This window comes from Salmo salar, unplaced genomic scaffold, assembly GCF_905237065.1.
Source record: "Salmo salar unplaced genomic scaffold, Ssal_v3.1, whole genome shotgun sequence".
NCBI classification, from domain to species: domain Eukaryota; kingdom Metazoa; phylum Chordata; class Actinopteri; order Salmoniformes; family Salmonidae; genus Salmo; species Salmo salar.
The window spans coordinates 725934-736049 of NW_025550944.1; positions in this window are offsets into that span (position 1 = coordinate 725934).

Sequence of the window (10116 nt, forward strand, 5' to 3'; positions counted from 1 at the left end):
TGATGACAGTGCCAGGGGCTACTGAGCTACACAGAAGGAAAGATGCTATCTAGACACCAAAAGTGTTCTTCGGCTGTCCCCATATGAGAACCCTTTCAATAAGTATTTTTGTTTCCAGGTACAACCCTTTCCACAGAGGGTTCTACATGGAACCCAAAAGGGTTCCACCTGGAACCAGAAAGAGTTATCCTATGCAGACAGGCGAAGCACACTTTTGGAACCCTATTTTATAAGAGTGTACCAGGGCCTGCCAAGGCTACTCAGCTACCAGGGCCTGCCAAGGCTACTCAGCTACCAGGACCTGCCAAGGCTACTCAGCTACCAGGACCTGCCAAGGCTACTCAGCTACCAGGACCTGCCAAGGCTACTCAGTTACCAGGACCTGCCAAGGCTACTCAGTTACCAGGACCTTCCAAGGTTACTCAGTTACCAGGGCCTGCCAAGGCTACTCAGTTACCAGGACCTACCAGGGGCTACTCAGTTACCAGGACCTACCAGGACCTACTCAGTTACCAGGACCTGCCAAGGCTACTCAGTTACCAGGACCTTCCAAGGTTACTCAGTTACCAGGGCCTGCCAAGGCTACTCAGTTACCAGGACCTACCAGTGGCTACTCAGTTACCAGGACCTACTCAGTTACCAGGACCTACTCAGTTACCAGGACCTGCCAAGGCTACTCAGTTACCAGGACCTTCCAAGGTTACTCAGTTACCAGGGCCTGCCAAGGCTACTCAGTTACCAGGACCTACCAGGGTCTACTCAGTTACCAGGACCTACTCAGTTACCAGGACCTACCAGGACCTACTCAGTTACCAGGACCTGCCAAGGCTACTCAGTTACTGGGGACTACTCAGTTACCAGGGCCTGCCAAGGCTACTCAGTTACTAGGACCTGCCAAGGTTACTCAGTTACCAGGACCTTCCAAGGTTACTCAGTTACCAGGGCCTGCCAAGGCTACTCAGTTACCAGGACCTACCAGGGGCTACTCAGTTACCAGGACCTACTCAGTTACCAGGACCTACCAGGACCTACTCAGTTACCAGGACCTACCAGGGTCTACTCAGTTACCAGGACCTACCAGGGGCTACTCAGTTACCAGGACCTACTCAGTTACCAGGACCTGCCAAGGCTACTCAGTTACCAGGACCTGCCAAGGCTACTCAGTTACCAGGACCTACTCAGTTACCAGGACCTTCCGAGGTTACTCAGTTACCAGGGCCTGCCAAGGCTACTCAGTTACCAGGACCTACCAGGACCTACTCAGTTACCAGGACCTTCCAAGGCTACTCAGTTACCAGGACCTACTCAGTTACCAGGACCTACCAGGACCTACTCAGTTACCAGGACCTGCCAAGGCTACTCAGTTACCAGGACCTACTCAGTTACCAGGACCTACCAGGACCTACTCAGTTACCAGGACCTGCCAAGGCTACTCAGTTACTGGGGACTACTCAGTTACCAGGGCCTGCCAAGGCTACTCAGTTACTAGGACCTGCCAAGGCTACTCAGTTACCAGGACCTTCCAAGGTTACTCAGTTACCAGGGCCTGCCAAGGCTACTCAGTTACCAGGACCTACCAGGGTCTACTCAGTTACCAGGACCTACTCAGTTACCAGGACCTACCAAGACCTACTCAGTTACCAGGGCCTGCCAAGGCTACTCAGTTACTAGGACCTGCCAAGGCTACTCAGTTACCAGGGCCTGCCAAGGCTACTCAGTTACCAGGACCTGCCAAGGCTACTCAGTTACCAGGGACTACTCAGTTACCAGGACATGCCAAGGTTACTCAGTTACCGGGGACTACTCAGTTACCAGGGCCTGCCAAGGCTACTCAGTTACCAGGGCCTGCCAAGGCTACTCAGTTAACAGGACCTGCGAAGGCTACTCAGTTAACAGGACCTGCCAAGGCTACTCAGTTACCAGGACCTGCGAAGGCTACTCAGTTACCAGGACCTGCCAAGGCTACTCAGCTAACAGGACCTGCCAAGGCTACTCAGTTAACAGGACCTGCCAAGGCTACTCAGCTACCAGGACCTGCCAAGGCTACTCAGTTAACAGGGCCTGCCAAGGCTACTCAGTTACCAGGGCCTGCCAAGGCTACTCAGCTACCAGGGCCTGCCAAGGCTACTCAGTTAACAGGGCCTGCCAAGGCTACTCAGTTACCAGGGCCTGCCAAGGCTACTCAGTTAACAGGGCCTGCCAAGGCTACTCAGCTCAGTCACAGTAATTCAACTAGTCTGATGGATGTAAACCAGGCGGATGGGTGTCACAACTAATCTCTTTACAGCAACATCTCTGTCCATCTGGGTCCAGTCTCGTAGCTTTATGGAATATGTCAAAAGAGAGAGAGAGAGAGAGAGAGAGAGAGAGAGAGAAGGAAATGGAGGAGTTACACCAGTTTAATTTGCTACTCCTGGTGGAAACGTTGCTCCACCAGACAGACTCATACTGACTGGCCTCTGTATTATCTGCCTCTGCTATTCAAAAATGGATGTGGTTGTAAAGTCAGAAATAGCCACATGGTGGTGCCATTCACCATGCACTCCACTACCTGGCAGACAATGTAGCAGACTCCACGAGGAGACTTGCTAACAAGATCAATCATCATAAGAAAGATAAGGCTGAATGATGACTTTATGTGATGGTACATACAAGGAGGATAAATCATACTCTTAGACTAAAGCTCTGTGATCACTAGTACTCCTGTGTGTGTGCCCCAAACTCTCCCCTTCTATAGCTGCTTCACTCTCAGTGAACTAACTGAACAGAAATATCAACACATCATGCACCAATTTCAGTTCATATGAGGGAATCAGTCAATTGAGAAAAATTCATTAGACACTAATCAATGGATTTCAAATGACTGGGAATACAGATATGCAGCTGTTGTCCCCCATACACATGGTCTGCGGTTGTGAGGCCTGTCAACGTTGGAGGTGGCTTATGGTAGAGAAATTAACATTAAATTCTCTGGCAACAGCTCTGGAGGACATTCCTGCAGTCAGCATGGCAATTGCATGCTCCCTCATAACTTGAGACATCTGTGGCTGTGTGTTGTGTGACAAAACTGCTCATTTTAGAGTGGCATTTTATTGTCCCCCAGCACAAGGTGCACCTGTGTAATGATCATGCCGTTTAATCAGCTTCTTGATATGCCACACCTGTCATGTGGATGGATAGTCTTGACACAGAAGAAATGCTCACTAACAAGGATGTAAACTCATTTGTACACAAAGTTGAAGAGAAATACGCCTTTTATGCCTATGGAACATTTCTAGGATCTGTTATTTCAACTCATGAAACATGGGACCAACACTTTACATGTTGAGTTTATATTTTTGTTCAGTGTAGTTTCAGCAGGAAGTGGGTTTTGGTATGGAGCCTGGAGTTATATAGAAAGAGGAGAGAGAGGGCACGTTCCTCTGCTGATGCCTTTCTGACGCATGCCAGATCTTACTACACCTGGATAGGTATTATACCCATCAGCCGACCACATCACATGTTATAGCAGTCTGTCAGTCGATGACACAGTCGACCAGTGACTAAAGAGGGATTTTCACACTACTGAGATGAACCAAGCTGACTCAAACCAAGCTGCATAGTCAGCCAGCCTGGTCTCAGAGCATTTCGTATTATTCTGTACATAAATCTGAAAATATGACACACTCCATTTAGTATGATATGTTACGTTTGGTATGGTCAAAAAAGACAGAGGGAGGGTGGGTGTATGTATAATAAAAAAAAGTTTGGGTGGGTGTATATTGTGAATGTCTAGCAACCCAAGGGTTGCGAGTTCGAATCTCATCACAGACAACTTTAGCATTTTACCTAATTAGCAACTTTTCAACTACTTACTACTTTGCAACTACTTAACTAACCCTAACCATAACTCTTTAACCTAACTCCTAAACTTAACCCCTAGCCCAGCTTAACCCTTACATTAGCCACCTCGCTTACATTCGTAGCATATCATACGTTTAGCAAATTCGTAACATATTGTACGTTTTACAAATTCGTAACATATAGTTCGAATTGCAATTCATAGCATATAATTTAAAATGGGTAATGGACGTCCACAAATGAATACATACAAAACGTAACATATCATACTAAACGGAGCGCACTGGATTTCCATACAGAATAATACGTAATGCTCTGAGACCAGGTTGAGTTATCCAACACAGTGGCTGGAACCTTGCTAAAAAGGACCATGTGTAAACAGCTCTGTGACTCAGTTGGTAGAGCATGGTGCTTCCAAAACCAAGATATTGGGTGCAATTCTTGGGACCACCCATACATAAAATGTAGAACATTTATTAATGACTATATAAAGCTTTTGTTAGAAGCGTATTCTAAATGGAACATATATGAAAGAAAATATTAAAGTCAGCCCAGTACATTTCAGTTTGGCCTATAGTGTGAATTAGAAATAAAAGGTATTCACACATCAGTAGGGGTCAGTGTCTGTTTCTAAAAGTTCCTCCTGAGATTTGGCTGGGATGAATGAATGGTGACAGTAGCTAGGTTTCCATCTAATTAGCGACAGATTTTCAATGCGAATATTCGAAAAAAATCTGCATAAAAACAATATGCGCATTTTCCATTAAATTGACATGTGGATAAAAGGCTGTGCGTGATGACATAGTGCACATTAAAATAACTTATGCTGTTAAATTCCTGTGTATCGAATAAAAAGTTAAAAGGGATTCTCACAAAAAAATATTGCGTTATATAGCGAGTGTGCCCAGTGGCGTGTATTCATGGATACCAAGGGAAGCCAGGTGTCATTCAAAAATAAAAATAAGTAAGTTATCTTTCATCTCTCTGTGTTTATAATTTTCCTTCACTTTACAAGAGGCTGAATGTATCTCCCCGGATACAGCATCCTAGTGAGCAAAACAGCGCCCCTCTGTCTCTGTATGTGTAGGCCATCTATCTGATGCTGTCTGGTCATAAAGAGTATGACACTGTTGCCACCTGTAGCACAATACATAAAGCTCATTGAATGCAAGGGAAGCCAGCGAGCATTTGGCCTCCCTTGATAAAAAAAAAGTGTCAAGAGTAGCCAATTTGGATTTGGCTTCATGCCTATCACATCGCATCAAGAGCAATACAAAATTGCCAGAAACAACTTGAATTGTTGCCTCTTGTTGTGTTGTTGTTGTCCTCCGGTGGCTAGCTAGTTAAAATTGGCCCTTTCCTAAATTAGCTATGGATGGAGATAGCGATTTTGACTTGTGATTTTACTTAATTCTCTGTATTGGCCAGTGATTATATAATGGCGATACTGATCCAACCATAAATTCATACATTGTGCCCATGGACTGAGAGGATGGAAGTTCGATATGTAGCTAGATGTAGAAGGCTAATGTTAACTAGCTAACGTTGCCCATGAAGGAAGTTATGCTAACAATCAAGCATTTTAGCCAGGTAGCGTAGAACAACAAAAGATTTAAGTGTGTACTGTATGACAGAGTGATAGACAGTACACAGTCTGTACTGTATGACAGAGTGATAGACAGTTTCATCAATGGTATCGAGTACAGTGTATACATATGAGATGAGCAATGTAGGGTATGTAAACATATCAAGTGGCATAGTTTAAAGTGACTAGTGATACATTTATTACATCCAATTTTTATTATTAAAGTGGCTAGAGATTTGAGTCAGTATGTTGGCAGCCGCCACTCAATGTTAGTGATGGCTGTTTAACAGTCTGATGGCCTTGAGATAGAAGCTGTTTTTCAGTCTCTCGATCCCAGCTTTGATGCACCTGTACTGACCTCGCCTTCTGGATGATAGCGGGGTGAACAGGCAGTGGCTCGGGTGGTTGTTGTCCTTGATGATCTTTTTGGCCTTCCTGTGACATCGGGTGGTGTAGGTGTCCTGGAGGGCAGGTAGTTTGCCCCCGGTGATGCGTTGTGCAGACCTCACTACCCTCTGGAAAGCCCTGCGGTTGTGGGCGAAGCAGTTGCCGAAACCAGGCGGTGATACAGCCCGATAGGATGCTCTCGATTGTGCATCTGTAAAAGTTTGTGAGTGTTTTTGGTGACAAGCCAAATTTCTTCAGCCTCCTGAGGTTGAAGAGGCGCTGTTGCGCCTTCTTCACCACGCTGTCTGTGTGGGTGGACCATTTCAGTTTGTCCGTGATGTGTACTCCGAGGAACTTAAAACTTTCCACCTTCTCCACTACTGTCCCGTCGACGTGGATGGGGGGGTGCTCCCTCTGCTGTTTCCTGAAGTCCATGATCATCTCCTTTGTTTTGTTGACGTTGAGTGTGAGGTCCTCACCTCCTCCCTTTAGGCCATCTCATCATTGTTGGTAATCAAGCCTAACACTGTAGTGTCGTCTGCAAACTTGATGACTGAGTTGGAGGCGTGCATGGCCACGCAGTCATGGGTGAACAGGGAGTATGAACACCATACTACACCGGCTCCGACGCTCGTCTTATGTGGCAGGGCTTGCAAACTATTACAGACTACAAAGGGAAGCACAGCCGTGAGCTGCCCAGCGACACGAGCGTACAAGACGAGCTAAATCACTTCTATGCTCGCTTCGAGGCAAGCAACACTGAGGCATGCATGAGATCATCAGATGTTCCGGATGACTGTGTGATCACGCTCTCCGTAGCAGACGTGAGTAAGACCTTTAAACAGGTCAACATACACAAGGCTGCGGGGCCAGACGAATTACCAGGATGTGGGTGTCTTCACTGACATTTTCAACATGTCTGTAATACCAACATGTTTCAAGCAGACCACCATAGTCCCTGTGCCCAAGAACACAAAGGCAACCTGTCTAAATGACTACGTAGCACTTACATCTGTGGCCATGAAGTGCTTTGAAAGGTTGGTAATGGCTCACATCAACACCATTATCCCAGAAACCCTACTCCAATTTGAATACCGCTCAAACAGATCCACAGATGATGCAATCTCTATTGCACTCCACACTGCCCTTTCCCACCTGGACAAAAGGAACACTTACGTGAGAATACTATTCATTGACTACAGCTCAGCGTTCAACACCATAGTACCCTCAAAGCTCATCCCTAAGCTAAAGATCCTGGGACTAAACACCTCCCTTTGCAACTGGATCCTGGACTTCCGGACGGGCCAACACCCAGGTGGTGAGGATAGGTAGCAACACATCTGCCATACTGATCCTCAACACTGGAGCTCCCCAGAGGTGCGTGCTCAGTCCCCTCCTGTACTCCCTGTTCACCCACGACTGCGTGGTGAGGCACGACTCCAACACCATCATTAAGTTTGCAGACGACACAACAGTGTACTCCCTGATCACTGACAATGATGAGACAGCCTATAGGGAGGAGGTCAGAGACCTGGCTGGGTGGTGGCAGAATAACAACCTATTCCTCAACGTAACCAAGACTAAGGAGATGATTGTGGACTACAGGAAAAGGAGGACCGAGCATGCCCCCATTCTTATTGACAGGGCTGTAGTGGAGCAGGTTGAGAGCTTCAAGTTCCTTGGTGTCCACATCAACAACAAACTAGAATTGTCCAAACACACCAAGACAGTCGTGAAGAGGGCACGACAAAGCCTATTCCCCCTCAGGAAAATAAAAAGATTTGGCATGGGTCCTGAGATCCTCAAAAGGTTCTACAGCTGCAACATCGAGAGCATCCTGACTGGTTGCATCACTGCCTGGTACGGCAATTGCTCGGCCTCCGACCACAGGTCACTACAGAGGGTAGTGCGTACGGCCCAGTACATCACTGGGGCTAAGCTGCCTGCCATCCAGGACCTCTATACCAGGCTGTGTCAGAGAAAGGCCCTAAATATTGTCAAAGACACCAGCCACCCCAGTCAAAGACTGTTCTCTCAACAGTAAAGCATCCTGAGACCATTCATGTGTGGGGTTGCTTCTCAGCCAAGGGAGTGGGCTCACTCACAATTTTACCTAAGAACACAGCCATGAATAAAGAATGGTACCAACACATCCTCCGAGAGCAACTTCTCCCAACCATCCAGGAACAATTTGGTGACGAAGAATGCCTTTTCCAGCATGATGGAGCACCGTGCCATAAGGCAAAAGTGATAACTAAGTGGCTCGGGGAACAAAACATTGATATTTTGGGTCCATGGCCAGGAAACTCCCCAGACCTTAATCACATTGAGAACTTGGGGTCAATCCTCAAGAGGCGGGTGGACAAACAAAAACCCACAAATTCTGACAAACTCCAAGCATTGATTATGCAAGAATGGGCTGCCATCAGTCAGGATGTGGCCCAGAAGTTAATTGACAGCATGCCAGGGTTGATTGCAGAGGTCTTGAAAAAGAAGGGTCAACACTGCAAATATTGACTCTTTGCATCAACTTCATGTATTTGGCAATAAAAGCCTTTGACACTTATGAAATGCTTGCAATTATACTTCAGTATTCCATAGTAACATCTGACAAAAATATCTAAAGACACTGAAGCAGCAAACTTTGTGAAAATTAATATTTGTGTCATTCTCAAAACATTTGGCCACAACCGTGCTTCTACACCTGCATTGCTTGCTGTTTGGGGTTTTAGGCTGGGTTTCTGTACAGCACTTTGATATATCAGCTGATGTAAGAAGGGCTATATAAATAAATTTGATTTGATTTGAACTATATATATACTGCTCAAAAAAATAAAAGGAACACTTAAACAACACATCCTAGATCTGAATGAAAGAAATAATCTTATTAAATCCTTTTTTTCTTTACATAGTTGAATGTGTTGACAACAAAATCACACAAAAATAATCAATGGAAATCCAATTTATCAACCCATGGAGGTCTGGATTTGGCGTCACACTCAAAATTAAAGTGGAAAACCACACAACAGGCTGATCCAACTTTGATGTAATGTCCTTAAAACAAGTCAAAATGAGGCTCAGTAGTGTGTGCGGCCTTCACGTGCCTGTATGACCTCCCTACAATGCCTGGGCATGCTCCTGATGAGGTGGCGGATGGTCTCCTGAGGGATCTCCTCCCAGACCTGGACTAAAGCATCCGCCAACTCCTGGACAGTCTGTGGTGCAACGTGGCGTTGGTGGATGGAGTGAGACATGATGTCCCAGATGTGCTCAATTGGATTCAGGTCTGGGGAACGGGCGTGCCAGTCCATAGCATCAATGCCTTCCTCTTGCAGGAACTGCTGACACACTCCAGCCACATGAGGTCTAGCATTGTCTTGCATTAGGAGGAACCCAGGGCCAACCGCACCAGCATATGGTCTCACAAGGGTCTGAGGATCTCATCTCGGTACCTAATGGCAGTCAGGCTACCTCTGGCGAGCACATGGAGGGCTGTGCGGCCCCCCAAAGAAATGCCACTCCACACCATGACTGACCCACCGCCAAACCGGTCATTCTGAAGGATGTTGCAAGCAGCAGAACGTTCTCCACGGCGTCTCCAGACTCTGTCACGTCTGTCACGTGCTCAGTGTGAACCTGCTTTCATCTGTGAAGAGCACAGGGCGCCAGTGGCGAATTTGCCAATCTTGGTGTTCTCTGGCAAATGCCAAACGTCCTCCACGGTGTTGGGCTGTAAGCACAACCCCCACCTGTGGACGTCGGGCCCTCATACCACCCTCATGGAGTCTGTTTCTGACCGTTTGAGCAGACACATGCACATTTGTGGCCTGCTGGAGGTCATTTTGCAGGGCTCTGGCAGTGCTTCTCCTGCTCCTCCTTGCGCAAAGGCGGAGGTAGCGGTCCTGCTGCTGGGTTGTTGCCCTCCTACAGCCTCCTCCACGTCTCCTGATGTACTGGCCTGTCTACTGGTAGCGCCTCCATGCTCTGGACACTACGCTGACAGACACAGCAAACCTTCTTGCCACAGCTCGCATTGATGTGCCATCCTGGATGAGCTGCACTACCTGAGCCACTTGTGTGGGTTGTAGACTCCGTCTCATGCTACCACTAGAGTGAAAGCACTGCCAGCATTCAAAAGTGACCAAAACATCAGCCAGGAAGCATAGGAACTGAGAAGTGGTCTGTGGTCCCCACCTGCAGAACCACTCCTTTATTGGGGGTGTCTTGCTAATTGCCTATAATTTCCACCTGTTGTCTATTCCATTTGCACAACAGCATGTGAAATGTATTGTCAATCAGTGTTG